Genomic DNA, 23,234 nt, shown 5'->3' with positions numbered 1-23,234 from the left:
CTGCACTCCAGCCTGGGACACAGAGCAAGACTCTGTCTCAATAAATAAATAAATAAAATCACAAACACATTAGACGTGGACATCTGGAGACTTCCTCATCTAGACAGAGACATGCAACTTTCAACAGCAGCACCTCCGTGTGCATTCAATTTCCCATGCATACTTCTCCACTCCAAAATTACTAACATATTTTCTCTTATAGTTTCCATTTTCAAACACAAATATCTCTCCTCTATTAGTTTTTGTTTGATTTTTTAAAAAAAGACAGGGGTCTTGTTATGTTGCCCAGGCTGGTCTCAAACTCCTGGGCTCAAGGGATCCTCCTGCCTTGGCCTCCCAATAGGTAGGACTACAAGCTCATGCCACTGCTGGTGTAAAATTTTTTTTTATTAAAAAAAAAATATTTTTAGGCCAGGTGCGGGTGGCTCATGCCTCTAATCCCAGCACTTTGGAGGCTGAGGCAAGAGGATCATTTGTGCCCAGGAGTTCGAGACCAGCCTGGATAACATAGTGAGACCCTGTCTCTACAAACAAACAAAATAACTCGATGTGGTTCTGTGTGCCCATGTCTCGCTATGTTGCCCAGGCTAGGGTGCAGTGGTGCAATCACCACTCACTGCAGCCTCCACCTCCTGGGCTCAAGCGATCCTCCTGCCTCAGCCTCCCAAGTAGCTGGGACCACAGCCACGTGCCACCAGTTTATCCAGCTGTGGCTTAAAAAAAAAAAAAAGGAGCCATTCCTTTTCCTTTCTGATTTGAAGTGCCATCCTTGTCACAAATTAAACTCACCTGGATTTTAAAAATACTGCATATTCCCAGACCCACCCAAGGACCAGAATCTCTGGGAATGGCACTCCAGCCTTATTTGGAATCCAGTGCCTTAGAGCCTCACTACCCAGTCTGCCAAGGACCAGCAACATCAGCGTAACCTGGGAGTGAGACAGAAGTTAAGTCTCAGTACCGACGCAGTTCTGCTGAATTTGAGACTGAGTGGAGCCCAGCCATGTGTGCCTTCACCAGACCTCTGGGTGAGTCCGTTGCTGGCTACCATTTGAGAATCCCCTATTGAGGACTGAGTATCCAATGGGGTGATCCCGCTGACAGGTCCACAGTGGCGACGAGGACCATGGGGATGATGGATATGCCCCGACGGTTCTGATGGGAGCAGTGATGCAGGCACGGTGTGTAACTCACTTTCTCCAGCTCTGTTTTCCTGTCTGCTGTCAGGAGACTTGCTCATAGATTTGCCTGAAGATGACACACAGATGACGGGCTGGGAAGTCATAGCACTGTTCCACACACCAGAAAGGGCTGAGGGCTCCTGGCTTGGAGAGCACCGAGGGTGGGTCCCAGCAGGACCCTCCCCCCATAGCGGGCTCCGCTCCCCTCTCTCTTTCCAGGGCTGACCTTGGCAGAGGTCACCGTGACCCTGAGGCACTGGCTGTTCTGGAGGCCTTGGGGAAACAGGTGGGTTTCTTCGTTTTCAAGGTTCTGCTGAAGGGGTGGGGCTGCCGGGGGTGGGCGGTGCTTTCGGAAGCTGGCTCTGCTGATGATCCTATTCCCATTCTTCACTGCTGCCGGGATTCCCATTACCGGCACAGGGAGGCCCCAGCTGCTCAGATCTTCCCGGGTGAGCCCTCAGGATGCTGCAGTGACCCCGGCCAGGGCCCTCCAAGGGGAGGCCGGTGAGTAGTGGACTCGCACCGGCCCAGAGCGCCAGATGCCACCATGCTTGATACCCGGTGGCTGCACGACCCAGAGGAGCGGCCTGATGAACGCGGGAAGCCGAGAGGGCTTGGTGCTGCTGGGATGTAAGTCTCAGGTGGGATCTCCCTGTCGCCATCTGGAATGGAAATCAGAGGCTCCACCTTCCAGCCTCGGCCATCTGATTTCTCAGCATGGTTTCAACGTGGGTGGCCTGGGGCTGGGTTGCAGGCCCACCGCGGGGGACAACGCCCTCCCACACCAGGATCGCTCCCCTCTGGGGTGAGCCGGGGTACCAGGCTCCAGGATCCCACCATAGGTTCCCAGTAGATCAGCGTTTCTCCTACCTGTTTGTCATAGATTCCCTGCGTGCTTGTTAAACTACAGACTCTTGGCCCTTTCTATGAAGACCTTCTAGGGCCTTGGGGGTTGGACCTGAGAAATGGGCATAACAGGTCCTTCTGTAACCCCTCTCAGTAAAGTGGGAACTCTCAATTCCTGGGTACCGGGGAGCTTTAGACCAGTCGGAAATGGCGGGACTCATGGGGGCCTGCGATGAGAAATGCCCTCGTAGACTTGATTACTCCCGCGGACGGCCTCCTCTGCCCCTCCCAGGGTGACTCACAGGAGGCTTTCTTGCTCACCCTGTCTGAGTTTCTTGGAAACAGAGCAGATTTTTTTTCTGCCAACACTGGGGCCCCACCCTGGGTTGCAGGGATCACAACGAGGTTACAACACCTACTTTCTGAGGACACCTACAGGGGTAGTCGCCGTCATCTCCCGCCCCTGAGCCCTGCCATAGGAGGTTAAGGCCTGAGTGAGACGCAAGGCGGGACCAAAGCTCCCCCGGCTTGGGAGGAGGGCACTGGCCCGCCGTCTGTGGATCCTTCCAGAAACGGCGGGCCTGGGGCAGAAACACTGGAAGAGTTTGCTAGAAAGTGTTTCCCTCTGCGGGTGGGGCCGGCCTGGCGCTCCCCAGCACGTGCGCGCGGTACCTGGAGAAGGTCCTGCTGGGACGCCTTTCCTTCCTGCCGCGCCCCGAGCTTGCCCGGCCGCTCCCTCCCGCGGCAGCGCCTTTCTCACGGTTCTAAGGGAGCTGGGGCGGGGCGGGGGCAGCAGCGCTTGCAGGGTAGACGCGGCCTCCTGGGCACCCCCCAGCCCCCAGCCCCCCGCCCCGGCTCCCGCCCCCGCGCCCCAGGCCTGGGACACGCGGCCAGCGGGGGGCGCCTGCGGCCGCTCCTCCTTCCCTGCCCGCGGTGAGTGCCAGGCCAGCCCGCGGCCACTGGGGCGGCCACTCGGGCGGCGGTGGAGCGGGAGCGCGCGGCAGGTGAGCGCGGGGCGCGGGGGAGCGCGGCGGGCGGGCAGGGGATGCGCCCGGGGTCGGGGATGCCCGTGGCCGCTGCCCCGCTCCGCGCGGTCCCCACACAGGCGGGCGGGTGACCCCTCTCCCGGCCCGCCCTTCCCCGGCCTCGCGGGTGCCCGGAGGTGGCGGCTCCTGCCCGGGTGAGTCGGGAATGCTCCGAGACCCCTCCCTCGGGACACGACCTCCTCCCCTTGGGCACGGCCAGGAGACGCTTCCCAGACGCTGCCCCAGCCGGCGCCGGGTTTCCGATGACAAGACTGAGACCCGAGAGAGGCCGCCCGGGCCCAGACCCCTGTGGTGGAGCCCGGCTGGCTTAGGGCGCAGAAGGGGGCTGGCTCGGGGTGGGGGGCGGGGACTGTTGGAAGCAAACACTGCACAGGGTAGCAGCCTCTGTGGGCGCAGGACCGGGCTGTGGGTCTGCAGCACTCCCGCCGAAGCCAGCAGCGAGCAGGACACCTCGGTGGCCAAAGGGGACCAGGGTCCATGGGAGAGTGAGCCAGGCCCGGCCCCTGCCTCAGATCCCAACCAGGAAACCCAGACGCCTTGCACATGAGAAAGTGACAATGGGAGCCAACCCCGGGTGGGGGAGAGAGGTTGGAGCCTCTCCATGGATTGGAGTTGTTCCCTCTCCTGGTTTATGTCTCAGGTCCCCTCCCTCAAAGGCCAGGAACTCCTTTCTGAGTCCCAGAGCTGAAGCTGGAAACGACCGCGTGGGCGCCGTGGACAGAAGTAGAGCCCTTAAAATGAGGAACAGGATACCCTGTGGTGTCTGCTGAAGCCCCCTGGGGCCTGGTCCACAGCGATGCTCCAGAGATTGATTGAATGAATGAATGAATGAATGAATGCATGACCAACAGGACTGTAGTGGACTCCAGGTGAGGCTACAGCTGTGGGGACTTAGGCAGGGGCTTTGGGCCCTGAGAGGAGGGGGTTCTCGGGTTCAGTGAATGCCTTCAAACGTGGGCAGGTGCCATTGCAGAAGGGAGTTTGTGGGCTGTGGAGCTGGGGACAGGCTGTGGGGAGGGGTCAGACTCCAGGTCTATGGGGGGACCCCAGAGGAGTGGCTGACTGGGCCTGGGGTGAGAGGTGAGAACCCTCTTCCCCACTACATGGTGAATTGGGTCCATATGCGGAGGCAGGATTTTTTTTTTCTTGAAACAGGGCCTTACTCTGTCCTTCAGCCTGAAGCGCAATGGCACAATCATGGCTCACTGCAACCTGCACCACCATGCCCAGCTAATTTATTGATTTATTTATTTATTTTTGGTAGATGCATGGTCTCACTATGTTGTCCAGGCTAGTCTTGAACTCCTGGGCTCAAGTGATCCTCCTGCCTCAGCCTCCCAAAGTTCTGAGATTACAGGTGTGAGCCACTGTGCCCAGCCTTCCTTTCTTTCTTTCTTTCTTTCTTTCTTTCTTTCTTTCTTTCTTTCTTTCTTTCTTTCTTTCTTTCTTTTTTGACTCCTGATTTTATTATTCAGTTTATTTTCCATCTGAAGCAGTCTTCTGTGGCTGGGAACCTGGCCTCGCAGGACCAGGTCTTCTAAAGCTGCCTCCCTGCTGCTCATTTGGGATCCCCAGGTGCTGGGTCCTCTTCCCTCAGCAGCCACACAGGCCCTGAGTGCCCTTGGGCTTAAAAGAGTGGGTAATTTTGGGCTTCTTACAGAGGAGAGCAGGGAGAGCTGAGGCTGCTGGGCCCTCCCAGGGAGCCCTCCAATTTCCGAGGCCCTTACAAAGCCCCTGCGTATCCCTCGTATCTTTAATCATAAGTTAGGCAGGACCCAAATGACCAGTCCCATTTGCAGATGAGAAAGCAGTGGTCCTCACAGGTCTGGTAGCAAGGAGCTGGGCTGTTCTCATGTGGTCTTGGTGGAGCTGGTTTGGGTCCACATCAGCGAGCCTGAGCTCCACCCCCAAATGCAGAATCAAGTGGGCCTGGTGAGTGCCCCACCGTGGTCAGCACACATTCCCCGCCCTTGCCCCGCCTACCTCTCTCTCTTCCCGTTCCTACCCCGTACCCAGAAGAGCCCTGGGGCTTTGCTCCTGACCCCTACCTCTTGGAGCCCCCTTCTTGGTGGGCACAAAGGAATGTTGCTGATGGAGAGGGGCTATGTCCCCTCCTCCCCATCCCTGCTGAATCCAGCAAGGGATGGCCTGTGTCTGGGCAGGAGGCAGAGAGCTGAGTGAGGCATGGGCCCTGCCATGGCCAGTAGGGGAGACCGAGTGGATGCACTTTGACACCAAACACTCATGCTGCAGGCAGGCCAGGCTGTGCTTTTGTGCATTGAAGGGTAGGCAGGGGCCGTTACTTTTTACAGATACCCTGTACAAAAACTTAGGTTATCTTTGAGGGAATTTGTGGACAGATCATTTTCTTATTTAGTCATGCTTTCTGTGTTTTCAGAATTGTCGGCAATGAGGAAGAAAAGCAAAACTTTCTTCCCTTTGTGTTTGCTCTGGTCAATTTTCAAGAGCAGTTCTGCTGCTTCTGAATCTTAGAACTGGGTTTGCAGATGAGGTCTGGAGGCTGATGCCAGTTTCTGAATTTGACAGGATATCATATGGTGAAGTTCCAGGATCTTGAGGTATTTCAGTATACAATAGCCTCACAGCCTAACAGAATGGCCTGGGACTCAGGTGGACGATGCCCTGTTGGTCGGTGGCAGAGCTTCATGTCACCTCTTCTGCTGTGTGTCTGCTGGGATCTGTGGCTCATGGTGGTTGGGAAGCTATCTGGGTCCTGCCTTCTCTTCCCAGATACTGCAGACTGTGTGTGGCCCCCTCGAGTGCTTTCTGCTCTCTGCATAAGAGCCTGCACCATTCCCACCTCCCAGGCCTTGCCCTTTGCTGTGCCTTCTTCCTGTAACCCTTCCGGCATGGTCCTATCGTGTCTCTTAGCAAGTACTCAGGCTCTGGCCTGGCGCAGCGGCTCACGCCTGTAATCCTAGCTCTTTAGGAGGCTGAGGCGGGCAGATCGCTTGAAGTCAGGAGTTTGACACCAGCCTGGCCAACATGATGAAACTCTGTCTCTACTAAAAATACAAAAATTAGCTGGGTGTGGTGGTGTGTGCCTGTAGTCCCAGCTACTTAGGAGGCTGAGGTGTGAGAATTGCTTGAACTCTGGAGGCAGAGGTTGCAGTGAGCCGAGATAGCGCCACTGCACTCCAGCTTGCTCTGGGCGACAGAGCAAGACTCCGTCTAAAACGACAGCAACAACAACAACAACAACAAAACCAAAGTACTCAGGCCCCTCTTAGACAGTTGACCTCATGGGTTCCCCCTGAGCCCTGGTCTGTGGGTTAGGGATGTGGCCTGCAGGCAATTATGACTTCAGGCTCTGCCTTTTAGACCTGGACATTTGGGCCTAGACTATACTGTACGGGGAGAACATGGCAGGCACTGCTGGCCCCAGCCCTCTAGGGCCCTCGTTATCGCCCAGTTTGCCAGGAGGTGGGGAGGCTCCTCTGCAGGTAAGCACATTCTTTCTCTGGAAATGGCTACGTGAGGCCCTGCTGGGCAGGGGTGGTGGGCATCTGGCCAGGGCCATTGCCAGGCGTGGGAAGCCGGCAGCCTGAGGCCCAGCCCATGTGTGCACAGGAGGGTACTCCTTCAGTTAATGACCACCTGCTGAGTGAGGCGCCTTGAGCAGCTGTTTGCAGAGGGAGCCCCTGTTCAGTTAACAACAAAGGTCTTTGTTTGGAAGCTCTTGGGCCTGGAGGACAAGAGCAGCACAAGCTCTAAAGAGAGTCCCCTGGGCTTGAGTCCTAGCTCAATATCGGATAGCTGTGTGACTTTGGGCAAGTGCTTCAACCCTTCTGAGCCTTCAGTTTCTCACTTATAAAATGCAGACAGTAAGAGTGCTTATCTCAAAGGCCAAGGATTTAACCTCCAGGTTAAAGGACACTGAAGAGAGGTGACAACAAAATGAATTGGCCGGGCAGGGTGGCTCACGCCTGTAATTCCAGCACACTGGGAGGCTGAGGCGGGCAGATCACTTGAGCTCAGGAGTTCGTGACCAGCCTGGCCAACATGTTGAAACCCCATCTCTCCTAAAAATACAAAAAATTAGCCAGGCATTGTGGCTTGTGCCTGTAGTCCCAGCTACTTGGGAGGCTGAAGCAGGAGAATCACTCGAACCTGGGAGGCGGAGGTTGCAGTGAGCTGAGATCACGACACTGCACTCCAGCCTGGGGGACAAAGCAAGACTCCATCTCAAAACAAAATAAAACAAAACAAAAAAACCCAAAAAACCTAAAATGCAGCATGTGGCCAGGTGCAGTGGCTCACATATTTAATCCTAGCACTTTGGGAGGTTGAGGCGGTTGGATTACTTGAGGTCAGGAGTTTGAGACCAGCTTGGACAATGCGGTGAAACTCTTTCTCTATTTTTAAAAATAAGCAATTTTAAAACAAATAAAATTAAATTTTAAAAATGCAGTATGTGAGCATATAGTGGGAAAAAAGGTATAAAGCACATCATTGGGATGGTTGATAAAATTGGGTATGGGCTGTAGATTAAAGTATTATATCAACATTAAATGATCTGATAACCGTTTATATGAGCCCTTGATCTTCGGAAATTTGCAAGGCTAAAGGGGCACAGTGTAAATGTATAGGTATATAATAGAATGAGGCAAAATGGTACAAATAGGCAAATCTGGATTAAAAAGTATAGAATTCTTTTTACTTATCACTTTTCTGAAAGTTTTTTGAAAGTATTTCAAAATACAGCTTTAAAAAATGCCTGTCTTGCCAGGTGAAGTGGCTTACACCTGTAATTCCAGCATTTTGGGAGGCCAAGGTGGGAGGAACGCTTTAGGCCAGGAGTCTGAGACTAGCTTGAGCAACATAGCAAGATTCTGTTTCTATCCAAAAAAAGAAAAAAAAATTGCCAGGCGTGGTGGCACACGCCTGTGGTCCCAGCTACTCCAGAGGCTGAGGCAGGAGGATCACTTGAGCCCAGGAATTCGAGGCTGCAATGAGCTATGATCACTCTACTGCACTCTAGTTTGGGTGACAGAGCGAGACCCTGATTTTAAAAAAAAAGAAAGAAAAAGAAAAAAATGCCTGTCTTATGAGATAGTGGTATGATGAAATGACATTACTTCCCGGTACTTAAAACAGCCTCTGGCACTCATCGAACATTAGCTGTTATTGTTGCTGTCACTTTTTGTTATCTTTAGTATGGGCAACGTGTGTCCCATCTCCTGTTGCCATGATCCTGAGGGGCAGGCCTTGTTTCTCCACTTTACAGATGATACAGTTGAAGCCCAGAGAGGTGATGTGGCTTGCTCAGGACACCGCAGAGTCCAGGGCCGTGGGAGGAGGACTGCAGAAGTGCTTAAGTTTATTTTGAATTAATCATCAACATTTGAAAACCACACGATTTTTACATAAAGCCCAGATTTCTAGTTTCTTTTGCCAACTTAGAAGGCCTGTACCCCTGGCTACGTTGCTGCATGGCAGCTACCAGTGGAAGCTCGGCAGGGTGGCGCCTCACCCAGAGCTCGGGCCTCCAGTGTGCCCCAGTCCCCATCTAGCCAGCCAGCCTTGCCTGTCATTGTCCCCGCCTGGCCTCCGGGGGCTCCGAGTTCACTGTCCTAGGAAGTGATCGCAGGGTGCTGGGACACAAAGCTTGGGTTCTCCTCCTCCCCAACCTGCTCCCTGACGCAGAGGGCATAGCACTGCACTGCCTTGACTCAGCCAGTATTTGAGCACTTGGTGTGTGTGGGCAATGGCTGGGGGCTTCAGGCGAGGAGGAAGAGGAGCTGAAGCTTTGGAGCTCCAGCCTGCTCTCCTGTCACAGTCCCAGGCCTCAGTCCATCCCTCCTGCAGTCTCAACTGTGTGCCTGGCCCTGAAGAAGGGGTGGAAGGTGGCTCGCTGACACACCTTGAGGACGGTGCAGGAGGAGCCCCCGGGCTGCTGTTTTTTTCCTGCTTGGGTGTATGTAGGCAGGCAGTCCTTTCTCTGTGCCGAGCCTCTGGTTCTTGCTCTGTGAGATGGGGCTAGACCACCTTCCTGGAGGGTGGGTGGAAGCGGGAGGAATGGGACTTCTCAGTATTGAGCAGGGCTGAGCTCTGCACACATGGCTGACATGATGGTTTCATTCCAGTGCTTGGCTTCTAATGCCACTGGTCCCCCGCCAGCCTGGCTTCGGGGCCAGCAGGAATAGGTTGAGCAAAGGCTGACAATAGGCATGACCCAGGGTGTGGGGTGGAGGCAGCCACTGGGCAGGCATTGTTTGTGTGCCTTCGTAGCTGTGCCTTAAGGTCATCATCTCACAGAGGAGAGGACAGGCTCAGTGAAGATGGCAGGAGCTCACCTTGGTGAGTTTGGTGTTCAACAGATGGGGAAACTGAGGCTCAGAGAGGTGAAGTGACCCTCAGAGGTCCCCTGACCAAGCAATAGCAATGCTGGGACTAGAAGCCAGAGTTTCTGCCTCCTGGGCTAAGGCTCTGGGCTCCATTCCCAGGAGGAGGAAAAAGCTCATTTCTTATTTTTAAATGGCTTTCATTTTTTAAAGTACAGAAACAATTCACATTTAGGTAATGAAAAATCAGAAAATATAAGTAATAAGGTGGGGAAAAAAACTTATTAATAGAATCGGAACTCGAAGTAACCCATTAACATATTGGTGTATATTCTTCCAGACTTCTTTTCTTTTTTCAACATATTACACGAAAAAAAGTTGAGCATTACAACTTTCCTTATTGTCCTCTAAGCGGAGTTCTGTCTGATCCAGGCTTTGGGTGTGGAGTTGGGGGTCAGGGAGGTTAAAGTGTTACAGACATCAGCAGCCCAGCCTTTGACACAGGAGGTGCCCTGCGTGATTTTCTCTGTCCCCTGTTGCAGACATTTCGGTTGCTTCCAGCATTTTCGCAGTTAGAGAGCTGCACTAAACAGCCTGTAGCTAAGTCCTTGCATGTAGTAGGACTGTTTCTTTAGGGTAAATTAAAACGAGTCCATTTCTTTTTCTTTTCTTTTCTTTTTTTTTTCTGAGATGGAGTCTTGCTCTGTTATCCGGGCTGGAGTGCTGTGGCGCAATCTCGCCTCACTGTAGCCTCTGCCTCCTGGGTTCAAATGATTCTCCTGTCTCAGCCTCCTGAGTAGCTGGGATTTACAGATGTGTGCCACCATGCCCAACTAATTTTTGTGTTTTTAGTAGAGACATGGTTTCACCATGTTGCCCAGACTGGTCCCAAACTCCTGGCCTCAAGTGATCCACCCCTGCCTTGGCCTCCCGAAATGCTGGAATTATAGGTGTGAGCCACCACACCCAGCCAAAAATGGGTCCGTTTCTTACCTTTGTGGTGCCCTCAGGCTGGACCCAGGTTTGTGGTGGGACCACGTCTGGGAGTGTGGAGGTCTCGGGCACTGAGCGCTTTCCACTGCCCACTCTTTTGTGGTCAGAGGATGAGACAGGGAGGGGCTCCCGGGGGGACGGCTTTGCCAGGAGTGTGTTCTAATGACGCCGCCCAGGCTGGCACTGGAAGCCTTTAAGCTCCTGTGGTGAGGTGGGTTGAGGTGGGGGTGGAGGCGGTGGTGTCTGCTGCTACATGCTGGTGGGGACTGGGGGCCAGAGCCTGGAGCCTCCTTTGCTTCCAGCAGGAGGGGACCTCAGGAAGAACTTGGTGTGTGTCTCTGTCTTTGTCCTTGTCTGTCACTAACTGCCTTTCTCTGTGTGTCTATCTGTCTGTCTCTGTCTTTCTCTGTCTCTCTCTGTCTATCTCTCTCCAGTCAGGAGCAGGGTTGAGGCTGGGTCTGTGTTTCTGACCCTGAGACCTCAGGGGAGTTACCTTCCCTCTCAAGACCACACAATCCTCATCTGTAGGAAGGGGCTAAAAACTACCCCTTCGCTGTGTGAGACACGGAGGAGATGGCAGATCCCAGAGTGCCTTCAGTGACAAGGTTTTGACATTTCATTATGAACAAGCCAACAGACACAGCAGCAGACAGGGCAGCCCACCAGCACGCCACCCCATGCACCCCTGCCTCTGCTTCCGCAGGCTCCAGCCCGTGGCCTCCGGGAGCTGCCTCTCCTCCCACACACAGCCCCCTCCGGGTACCCTGTCACTTCATCTGTGAGAATGGCAGTCTATGTTACTAAAAGGTAAGATGCTTAAAAAACACACAATCACCAAAGAACTGTTAGAACTAATAAACTAACACAGTGAAGTTGTAAAGTCAACACACAAAAATCAGTTATGTTTCTGTATGTTAGCTAACTATCTGAAAAAGAAATCAAGAAGATAATCCCATTCACAATAGCCACATGAAAAAATACTTAGGAATACATTCAACCAAGAAGGTGAAAGCTGTATGCTGAAATCTATAAAACAATGAACCAAGAAATGGAACAAGATACAAATAGATGGGATTTTATCCATGTTCATGGATTGGAAGAATTAATATCGTGCAAATGTCCATACTACTCAAAGCTATTCAATGCAGGCTTTGTCAACATTCCAGTGACTTTTCACAGAAAAAGGAAAAATAGGGAAGACACCTTTGGTTTATGCCAAAAGCTGTGTCTCCCTGCCCCCCGCCCCCACCCCCTGCCAAAACAACAACAAAAAACAATTCTAAAATTCAGGTGAAACCACAAAAGACCCCAAATAGCTAAAGTGATCTTGAGCAAGAAGATCAAAGCTGAAGGCATCACACTACCTAATTTCAAAATATATTACGAGCTACAGTAATTAAAATAGCATTGTACTGGCATAAAAATAGACACATTGGGCTAGGCATGGTGGCTCATGCCTATAATTCTAGCATTTTGGGAGGCCGAGGTGGGAGGATTGCTTGAGGCCAGAAGTTTGAAGCTAGCCTGGGCAATATAGCAAGACATTGTCTCTACAAAAAAAAAAAAAAAAAAAATTAAAAATTTGCCGAGTGCAGTGGCAGGAGCCTGTCGTCCCAGCTACTTGGGAGGCTGAGGTGGGAGGATTGCATGAGCCTAGGAGCTTGAGGCTGCAGTGAGCTATGATTGTGCCACTGTACACCAGTCTAGGTGACAGAATGAGCCAATTAAAAAATATATATATATATTTATAATTTCTTTTTTATAGAGACAGGGCCATCCAAAGTGCTGGGATTACAGGCATGAGCTACCATGCCTGGCGCATAAGACCCTGCTTCTGAAAAAAAAAAAAAAGAAAGAAAAGAAAAGAAAAAGACGTATCAACCAATGGAACAGGATAGAGAGCTCAGAAATGAACCCATGAATATATTTACAGCCCAACGATTTGTTTGTTTGTTGTTCAGATAGTGTCTCACTCTGTCACCTAGCCTGGAGTGCAGTGGTGGGATCTTGGCTCACTGCAAACTCCGCCTCCCATGCTCAAGCCATGCCCCTACTTCAGCCTTCTGAGTCACTGGGACCACAGGTGCATGCCACCTTTGGCTAATTTTTGTATTTTTTGTAGAGATGGGGTTTCAACATGCTGCCCAGGCTGGTCTCGAACTCCTGAGCTCAAGGGCTCTGCCTGCCTCGGCCTCCCAAAATGCTGGGATCACATGCATGGGCCACTGTGCCTGTCCAGTCCATTGATTTTTTTGACAAAGATGCCAAGGACATGCTATGGGAAAAGGATAGCCTCTTCAATAAATGGTGTTGAGAAGACTGGGCTTTCACATGCAGGAGGATGAAATTAGATCCTTACATATAAAAACCAACTCAAAATGGACTGAAGACTTAAACATAAGACCTGAAACTATAGAACTACTAGAAGAAAATACAGGGAAAAAGCTATGTGATACTGGTCTGGGCAATTATTATTATTATTATTTTTGACTCCAAAATCTCATGCAACAAAAGCAAAAATAGACAAATGGGATGATGTCAAACTTAAAAGCCTCTGCATGGCAAAGAAAACAGGTAACAGAAGAGACAACCTATAGACTGGGAGAAAATATTTGCAAGCCAAACATCTGATAAGAAGTTAATATCCAAAATAGATAAGGAACTCAATAACAGCAACAACAACAACAAACCCAATTAAAAAATGGGCAAAGGACCTGAATAGACATTTTTCAAAAGAACCCATACAAATGACCAACAGGTATACGAAAAAATGTTCAACATTACTAATCATTAGGGAAATGCATATTAAAACCACAGTGAGGTATCATCTCGCACCTGTTAGAATGGCTATTATTAAAAAGACAAGAGGAGCCAGGCGTGGTGGCTCACGCCTGTAATTCCAGCACTTCCAGAGGCTAAGGCAGGAGGATTGCTTGAGCCTGGGAGTTTGAGACCAGCCTGGGCAACATAGGGAGAACCCATCTCTATAAAAAATAAAAAAACAAGCCAGGTGTGGCAGCGTGCACCTGTAGTTCTACCTAGTCAGGAGGCTGAGGTGGGAGGATCACTTGAGCCCAGAATTCAGAGGCTGCAGTGAGCTGTGATCACATCACTGCACTCCAGCTTGGGCAAGACCCTGTCTCAAAAAAAAGAAAAAAAAAGAGACAGGTGTTGGAGATAATGTGGAGAAAAGGAAACCCTTGAGCACTGTTGGTGGGAATGCAAAGTAGCACAGCCATTCTGGAAAATAGTAGGAACCTCCCTTCCTTCCACTTGTGGGTACATATCCAAAGGATTTGAAAGCAGCATGTCAAAGAGATATCTGCACTCCCATAATCATTGCAGCATTATTCATAATAGCCAAGATCTAGAAACAAGTGTCCATTAATGGATGAAGAAAATGTGACATATGTACACAATGAGATATTATTTAGCCTTAAGAAAGAAGGAACAACATGGGTGAACCTAATGGACATTACACTAAGTAAAATAAGCTAGGCACAGAAGGACAAATACTGCACGATCTCACTTATGTGTGGAATCTAAGAAATCTAGGCTGTGTGTGGTGGCTCACGCCTGTCATCTCAGCGCTTTGGGAGGCTGAGGTGGGAGAATTAATTGCTTGAGGCTAGGAGTTCAAAATGCATGGGCAACAAAGCACCCCACCTGTACAAAACAAAACAAATGCAAAAGACCACCACCAAAAAAAAATCCAATTGAACTCAGAAGCAGCAAGTGGAAGGGTGGTTACCAGAGGCTGTGTGTAGGTAAGGGGGGCAGGGGTGGGATGGGGAGAGACAGGGAGAGTTCAGTCAAAGGATACAAAGTTTCAGTTAGGAGGAGTAAGTTTTTTGAGACCTATTGCACAGCGTGGTGACTATAGTTAATGTATATTTCAAAATTACTAAGAGGGTAATTTCAAATGTTTTCACCACAAACAGTGCTAAATACTTGAGGTGATATGTTAATTAGCTTCATTTCATCATTCTACATTGTATATATGTAATGATACTTTGTATCCCATAAATATATACAATTATAACTGATCAATTTACAATAAAATTTAAAAAACAAACATTTTGCCACACGTATTGCTAAACATTAGCAATAATTCTTTAAGATCGTAACTATCCATTCAGTGTTCAAACTTCCAATTGTTTTGTAAATGTCAAATATATATATATATATATATTAGATTTATCTTTTTTTTTTTTTTTGAGACTGGGTGTCTGTTTCTCAGGCTAGTGTGCAGTGATGCGATCTAGGTCCACTGCAACCTCTGCCTCCCAGGCTCAGGTGATCCTCCCACCTCAGCCTCCCTAATAGCTGCGACCACAGGCATGCACCACCACACCAGGCTAATTTTTTTGTATTTTTTGTAGAGACGGGATTTCACCACGTTGCCCAGGCTGGCCTCGAACTTCTGGACTCAAGTGATACGCTTGCCTCGGCCTCCCAATGTGCTGGGATTAGGGACGTGAGCCACCATGCCAGGCCTATATAGTAATATTAGCTTTTTAAACTCAGGATCCAGAGCCAGGCATGACGGCATGCACTTGTAATGTAACCTCCAAGCTACTCGAGAGGCTGAGGCAGGAAGATTACTTGAGGTCAGGAGTTGGAGGCTGCGGTGAGCTATGACTGCGCCACTGCACTCCAGCTTGGGTGACAGAGAGAGCCCCTGTCTCTTTAAAAAATAATAATAATCAGGATCCGAATGAGGTCTGCATGATGAGACTGTGATACACGTTTCTTCAGTTTTTCATCTGTAGGACTGGTACTCATTCATTCTCTCTGTCTTCCATGCGGTGTTTTTGTTGAAGCTGGGTCCCTTTACCTGTAGGAGAGCTTCCTATAATGTGTAGCATGCTCCTTGTCCCCTGAATCCTATAAATTCGTAGTTGTATCCAGAGGCTTGATCTAATTCAGTTTTGATTTTTTTCACACAACAGCACATTGGAGATGCTATTGGAAATTTCTGGGAGGCGCATGTGGTCTGGTGAATTTCCTTTTGTAATACTGGCAGTCATTGATATTCAATGACTTTAAGGTAGTATTTTTTTTTTTTTTTTTTGAGACATGGTTCCTCTCTGTCGCCCAGGCTAGAGTGCAGTGGCTCAATTATAGCTCACTGCAGCCTTGACCTCCAGGCTCAAGCAATCCTCCTGCCTCAGCCTCCCAAGTAGCTGGGACCACAGGCGCCCACCACCAGCTCAGGCTAATTTTTTTTGTAGAGACGAGGTTTCACTCTGTTGCACCGGCTGGTCTTGAACTCCTGGGCTCAAGCGATCCTCCTGATCTTCCTGTCTTGGTCTCCCAAAGTGCTGGAATTATAAGCATGAGCCACCATACCCAATACTTAAGGCAGTATTTTTAATTATAGTAAAAACCTTCCGTTTTCACCCTGTTACAAGTGGTGCCTAGTTTGGTGTTGGGTGGAAAACTACCCGTCTCAGGGCATTGTTTTTCCTTATTCTTGCTTTTTCTTGATCGTAGCTGGTTTTCCTCCTCTGTTAATTATGTGGGTAGTATATTTTCATTAGAGAAAAATTGAAAAGCAGATCTAAACAAAAAGATAAATATTAAAGTAAAACTGTGCCAAATTCTATCACCTAGTGATAACTCCTAAGATTTGGGACATTTTCTTCCCGATTTTCTTGTATGCAAAAAAATACAGGCATCCTTGTGACATCGTTAAAAGAGAAAGGGGTCACACTTCACGTGCAGTTCTAGGAGCTGCTATTTTCAATTTGTGGTATGTCTGAAGCCCCCTTTGAGGATCTGGTGGGAGGGAGGTGGCCTTCCTCCCTGCTCGTCCATGGGTCACACTGGGCCGGGTGCAGGGAAGGACAGGCGGCCTCTGGTGCGGCCCAGCTGCCAAGTTTTTCAAAGGAAATAAGGGCTTTTGGTTGGCAGGGTGGTTGCTTTCACATCTGTTCTTTTAGGATTCTCTGCTGTTACTCAACACACCATGACCCCAACTGCCCCTTTCCTTCTCCAACGTCCCGTCTCCCAGGCCTGGCAGAGATGGAGGCCCTGGGCATCATGGGAGTCAGGCCCCTGCCCTTGAGTGGGCCGTGTCGCTTACATGAGGTCGGGCTGTTCATCTTTCCTTGTTCTGGCATTGGAACTCAGCCAAGCAGCAGCGATTTAGGAGGGGCAGTAGCCACGGGGTGCCGGGTTTAATGGAAAAGATGCTGTTTACTTAGAATATGTGTTCATTTGGAGCAGCTTTGGGGCTTACCCCAGGTGACCCCTTAGGACCACCACTGATTAGGGGTCAGAAGGCGCTAGTGGACCTGGGCATTTTCTTATGTTCCTAGCCTGAGAAAGGAACAGATCCCTGCACATCCCTGAGCCCACAGCTGAGAAGAGATGTGGGCAGAGGCCTGGAGGAGGTGGGTGGATGCACTGGAATGTTCCCGGCCTCCCAGCGTGAAAGATGCATCTGGGAGGAGGGGGAGTGGCTCCATTGAGCTGTGCTGCCTCTGCGAGTCCCTCTCCCTGGGGAGCTCACCTCAGTCCCAAGTGTGGAAGAGCTGGAGGGTGTGAAACCACACGGAGTCAGCCCTGCTCTGTCCTCCCACGTGGGGTGAGCGGGAGGGGGCGCTCACACTGCTGGCTGCACCGAGTGGGTGCCATGTTTCTGCACTGTGTTATTGTTGGGAGTATCTGGGTACAGGTCAATCTGGCAGAAATGTCGTGAGGGCCTGTGGTGCTGGGGAGAGGTGGTCCTTGCCCTCAGCCAGATGGGTCTGATGGAGGAGAAGACAGGACCTTCAGTGACTCCTGAGCAGGGAGGGTGCTGCACGAATAAGTTCAGGTTCTTTGAGCTGCAGGTACCAGAAACCCACTCTAACCAAAGGGAAAGGGAGAAAGAGAGGACTTGAGACTTTGTGGGGATTCAGGCATGGCTGGATCCAGGGGCTAAAATGGTATCATGAAGACTCTGCTTCTCTCTCCATTTCTCTGTCTTGGCTTCCTTTTCAGGCCAATTCTTCCACAGAGAGGTTGTATTTGTAACCTATTGCTATGTAACAAATTACTCCAATTACCTCATAATTTCTATAGGTCAGGAGTTCAGGCTGAGCTGGGTGCTTCTGGCTGGGGTTCTCTGATGAGGTTGCAATCAAGCTGCCTGTCAAGCTGCAGTCATCTGAAGGCTTGACTGGGGTTAGAGGGTCTGCCTCCAGGGCGGCTTTGTCACATGCAGGGTGGGTTGGTGCTGGCTGCTGGTGGGAGGCCTCAGTTCCTCGAACACAGATCCCTCGTTGGGGCTGCTTGAGTGTCCTCAAGCCATGGTGTCTGGCTTCCCCTAGAGGAAGTGATCCAAAGGAAAGCTGAGTGGAAGCTGCGGTATCTTTCATGATCTCAGAAGCCGCACATTGTGGTTTCCATGATATTTTATTGGTTACACAGGTGGTGTGGGAGGGGACCATTCATGGACACGAGTGCCGGGGGACAAGGGTCACTGGAGGCTGACTGCCACTGTGGCAAAGATGGCGCCAGTGGTTCGTAGCTCACACCTACTGCCAAGTGAATGAGAACACTTTCCCACAGTCCCAACAGAAGTCCCAGAAGTGAATTTCACAGGACCACCTGAGTCTCACACCCTTCCTCAATATACACTAGTTGTGAGTCCAGCCCTGCAGGGCTGGTTCCCCACAGGAACAGGGAGCTGTTACCAAAAGTGGACATGACATCCTCAGGTGGACAGACATTCCCTCAGGTGAGGCCTGAGGGAAGGTCTGTGGCATTGTGGCCTAGAGGAGGTGATGGTGGGGCACTGGGGAAGGCTTCCTGGTAGAGGCGGCACCTGTACCTGGTGGGATGGGTAGCATTTTGAGCATTCCAGGGACACTAAGGCCTGAGCAAAGGCATGGAAGAGTCAGGCAGCTGGGTAGCAGGTGGAGGGAGATAAGGATGGAAAAGTGAGTTGGGCCAGGCGGGGGTCCCCGAGAGGCAGGAGGAGGAGGAGGCAGGACTTGCCTCTGGAGGCACAGGCAAGCCATGCAAGGTGTTTGAAGGAGGGGCAGGCAAGTCGCAGAGCCTAGGGATCTAGGGTTTAGAGCGGCAGAACGCCTGGCTGGCCTCCTCCCTGCTGGCTTGCACCAAGCACCCACCATGTGCCTTGTTGGCATTTCTCACAGCCCCTCACGAGCTCCCAGCAGAGTGGGCCACATCTCCTGACTTTACAGAGGGGCTCCCTGAGCCACCAGGGTCCCCTAGCTCCGCCAAAGTCTCTCCCAGGAGCCCCTGACTCCAGATCTCTCAGAAAGGAATAATAGCAGGACCTTCCTGAAGGCTCCTCTTCATCCTGCCAGGACGATAGGAGAGCTTGGCGACAAGTGGCCAGCCTGATTGCTCAGACCCTCCCAGGGCTCCTCCCGGTGCTGTGAACCCCCGACCTTAGGGGAAGGAAGAGGTGACTATGGCATGGACGGTGGTTTTTGTTCTCATACCCCCTGGCCCCTACAGACACGTGCCCAGAGTTCCAAGCCCACTGGGTGCTGGGGCTTTCCTGCGTCTGGGTTTGTGTGGCAGGGCCAAGCTGTTTGCTCAGCACTCAGTGTTATTTGTCCCTTGGCTGACTGACAGCTTGACTGTCTGCTTCGTTTTGGCTGTAGTTTGAGTCTCTCCTACTGGCTGTTTCATGGCCTCATCTTGAGCCCCCATTGTTCCCCAGGGGAGGAGGTCCTTCTCCCCTAAACTCTGGGCCACATATGCCTGGACCCTGCTGGGTACCTCTCCTCAGATTTTTTTTTTTTTTTTTTTGAGACAGGGTCTCACTTTGTCACCCAGGCTGGAGTGCAGTGGTGCGATCTCAGCTCACTGCAAGCTTCGCTTCCTAGGCTCAAGTGATCCTCCCACCTCAGCCTCCCGCGTAGCTGGGATTCAGGCGCCCGCCATCATGCCCGGCTAATTTTTGTATTCCTCCCACCTCAGCCTCCGGCGTAGCTGGGATTCAGGTGCCCGCCACCATGCCTGGCTAATTTTTGTATTCCTCCCACCTCAGCCTCCCGCGTAGCTGGGATTCAGGCGCCCGCCACCATGCCCGGCTAATTTTTGTATTTTTGTTAGAGACGGGGTTTCATCATGTTGGCCAGGCTGGTCTCAAACTCCTGGCCTCAAGTGATCCACCCTTCTCAGCCTCCCAAAGTACTGGGATTACAGGCGTGAGCCATCATGCCCTGCCGGCTTCTCCCCAGAGCTTTATGCCATGCCTTTGGTGGGCACCTCTTACCTCCTCCCAGCCTAGGAACTTGCATGAAAGGGAACTATGTCCAAGTCAGTTTTGTGTCCCTAGCACCAGGGAAGAGGATGGGGGTTGCTGAGAGGAACAGGAAAGGATTGGGGCTGTGCTGTGTGCCCTGGCGCCTCTACCGAGCAGAAACCAGCCTTCCCTGTCTGCTGCTGTGAAAGCCCAAGGCTGCCCTTCTTTGGGGGAGTTGAAGGAAAGAGGGAGTTTGTTCAGCAGACTTGGGAGCACTGTGTGCCAGGGCTGGGAGATCTTGGGTGAGGGTACCCACCATGCTCATTACCTTGTAATGGGGTTGGGGGCAGCCTGTCCCCATGGAAGCTTGTCCTTGTTCCCAGGGAGGGTCAGGAGCATGGGTTGTGAAGTCAGGTAGACCTGAGCTTGAATCCTGGCTCTGCCTTTTCATAGCTGTGTGTGCTTGGGCCAGCAATGTGGTGTCTCTGAGCCTTGGTGCCTTCGTCTACAGAAGGATGATAGCAGGGCCTTCCTCAGTGGGGCTGCCAGGGAGTACCATGAGGCTGTGTGTGTAAAGTCCTGGGTGATGCCTGTGTGGATCCCAGGGAGCATTGACCTGTGTGTGCTCAGATCCTGCCTGCTGGGACCTCCCAGACAGCGTGAGGGGTGGGGTGTCAAATGGTGGCTGGTGGCTGCGGCTGCGGGGAGCAGCTGGTTTGAGGCAGTGCTGAGGCTGCAGCAGGGAAGAGACTCACCGCCACATCTTCCAAGGAGAAAGCTGGGAGGGCGGCCTGGTAGGGCAGGAGGTATTGCTCAGTGGGACAGTAACCTTGGTTATCAAACGGCAGGGTTTACTGTGACCCTCTCATTATCAAACTGCAGGGTTCGTTATCACACAGCCCCTGCTGTATGGCCAGTTTATCTTCATACACTCCCTGCTCTATGGCCGGTGCTGGAAAGCCCAGGGCCCCATAAGCTCCCAGCAGGCAGTGGGGAACCCCCGTCCTGTGTCCAGGCATCCACATGTGCCCTTCCAAGCCGCCCCTTTTCTCAAGCCGAGATCATCTTGCAGAAATGTTGGTCAGGGTGGGTCGCTCCCCACCTGCCGTTCCCCTGGACTTGCCCTGCCTCCTATGCCCCTTCCCCTTGGCCCCCGATATCTCCCCCAGCGGCTCCATCTCCACGCCGCGCTTTCCTCAGGGTTTGAGCATGTGTCTCACCAGCCTCTCGCCCACTGGGCCAGGTCAGATCTGTTCTGTTTCCTGAATCTACTGAGCATCCAGCACCATGCCCTCCTGCATACGCAAACGGGTATCCCTCAATAGCCATTTAAAAATGGACGGGTAATTTACATACAGGCAAGTGCACAAACCTTCAGTGTACAGGGTAATGAGTGTGCTTAGGCACTTGCCTGTATAACCAGCACCCAGAGGGAGATTTAGAACCTCCTCAGTGGCCAAAAGTTTCCTGTGTGCCCCTTTCCAATCAGCGGCCTCCCTAGAGGCAACCGCTGTCTTGCTGTCTGTCACTGTAGATTAGTTTCATCATTTCTGAAGTTTCATATAAATGGAAATGTGCTGAATGTGTCTTTTGTGGGTGGGTCTTTCACTCTCCTTGCCATCTCGGATATTCATTCATGTTGTGTGTTAGCAGTGATCTGTTCCTTTTTACTGCTGAGTAATTTTCTGTTGTGTGAATATATGAAAATTTGTTTATCCATTTACTCATTGCAGGATGTTTGGGTTTGCAGTTTGACTGTTAGGATGAAAGCTTCTCTGAACACTTGGATAGAAGTCATTTGTGGACACATGTACTCATTTCTTTTGGGTAAATACCTGATATTGAATTGCTGAGTCATTGGGGAAGCATATGGTTTGCTTTTGTCCACACTGCCAGGCAGTTTTCATCATGGTGGCTCCATTTTACATTCCCACTAGCAGTACATAAGAGTGAAGAGCTGCTCCTCCTCCTTGTCAACACTTGGTATTTTCATTTTAATTTTAGCCATTCTAGTGGTACAGTGGAATCTCTATATGGTTTTAATTTGCTGGTGGCTAATGGTGTTGAGTGCCTTTTTCATGTGCTTATTGGTCATTTTGGCATCCTCTTTGTTGAAGTACCTGTGTAAGTCTCTTGTTCATCTTTTAATTGGGCCATTTGTCTTTTTCTTATTGGTTTGTGGGAGGCCTTTTTTTTTTTTTTTTCTGAGACAGAGTCTCACTCTGTTGTCCAGGCTGGAGTGCAGTGGCATGATCTCAGCTCACTGCAACCTCTGCCTCCCAGGTTCAAGCGATTCTCCTGCCTCAGCCTCCCAAGTAGCTGGGATACAGGCGCATGCCACCACGCCTGGCTAATTTTTGTGCTTTTAGTAGAAACGGGATTTTGCCATATTAGCCAGGCTGGTTTCGAACTCCTGACATCAGGTGATCTGCCCACCTCAGCCTCCCAAAGTGCTGGGATTACAGGCATGAGCCACCACGCCTGGCCTGGGAGATCTTTATATATGCTAGGGAGGAGTCTTTTGTCAGTCATATAGGATGTGACTTTTTCCTAGTCAGTGGTTTGTCTTTCCCCTCTCTTGATGATGATGATGTCTGTTCCTTCTCTGCTCTGGGACATTTGCTGGGGAGACATTTGCTGATGGGAGGGCAACCCTGATGGGGAGGCTCCCCTGAGGTCTCCCACTCCCTCCTGTGGCCTCTGGAGCAGGCTGGAACCCTGTGTGAGTCCTATGCCTGTCTCCACCAGATGGCAGACCTTAGATCACCTGCTAGCTCCCTGCATGGGGCCTGGCACACAGACAGCACCTAACGTGTTCAGTTCCACCTGATCGGTACGCGTGGGATGTCTACTCTGTGACTGGCTGGGGCTGGACGCTGGGGACACAGCTGTTGACATTACAGCTGCCCTCCCATCTCTTCCCTCCTCAAGGATATAACCTAGGAAAGACAGACCAGCAACCAGTGGTCACAGCACAGAGGTGCTGTGATGGAGGAAGGTGCAGGGGCTAGAAGATCAGAAGAGGGGTGTCTGACCCTGGATGTGGGAGGTGGAGGAGGTACACCCTTGCTTTGAGGAGCTCGTAATCCCAGGATGCCAGTCACATGCTCAGAAGGGCTTCCTGAGGACCAGGTGCTGCTGTGGCTAGTGGGCTGGAGGCCTCCCCTTCTGTTTTGGGAGTCTTCACTCCCTCCTTTCAGCCTCTCCTGATCTACTGCCTCACCACTGAGCGCCCCATGATCCCAGTGGGGAAACAGGCCTGGCATAGAGGAAGGGGTGCTGGGGTTTGATTCCCAGCCTCATGGTGCCCAGGGATGTTGGGGTTCTCCAGGGACTCTGATTTTGGAATAGGAGCCCCAAGGATGGGCCCGCCCCTGCCCTGCTCCCAGCACGGGAGCGCAGGTGAGATGGAGAGGCAGTGGGCTGGACTGGAAGATCTTTGACCTCTCCTGGGCCCCTCTCAGAGGTGGACGGGATAGATAGGGAAATTGAGTCCCAGGAAGGTGCGGGGGGCCTGTCTGTGAGCGTCAGAGCCCACAAGAGGCTCAGGCCAGGCCGCTAATTGCTAATTGCTCACTAAGGATGCATTTGCTCCCCACTTCAAACAGTTGTCTTGGGGCTTCTAATGGAGGTTTTTGGTGCTTGTTTT

This window comes from Symphalangus syndactylus, chromosome 11, assembly GCF_028878055.3.
Source record: "Symphalangus syndactylus isolate Jambi chromosome 11, NHGRI_mSymSyn1-v2.1_pri, whole genome shotgun sequence".
Taxonomy (NCBI): domain Eukaryota; kingdom Metazoa; phylum Chordata; class Mammalia; order Primates; family Hylobatidae; genus Symphalangus; species Symphalangus syndactylus.
This window is presented reverse-complemented; position numbering follows the sequence as displayed.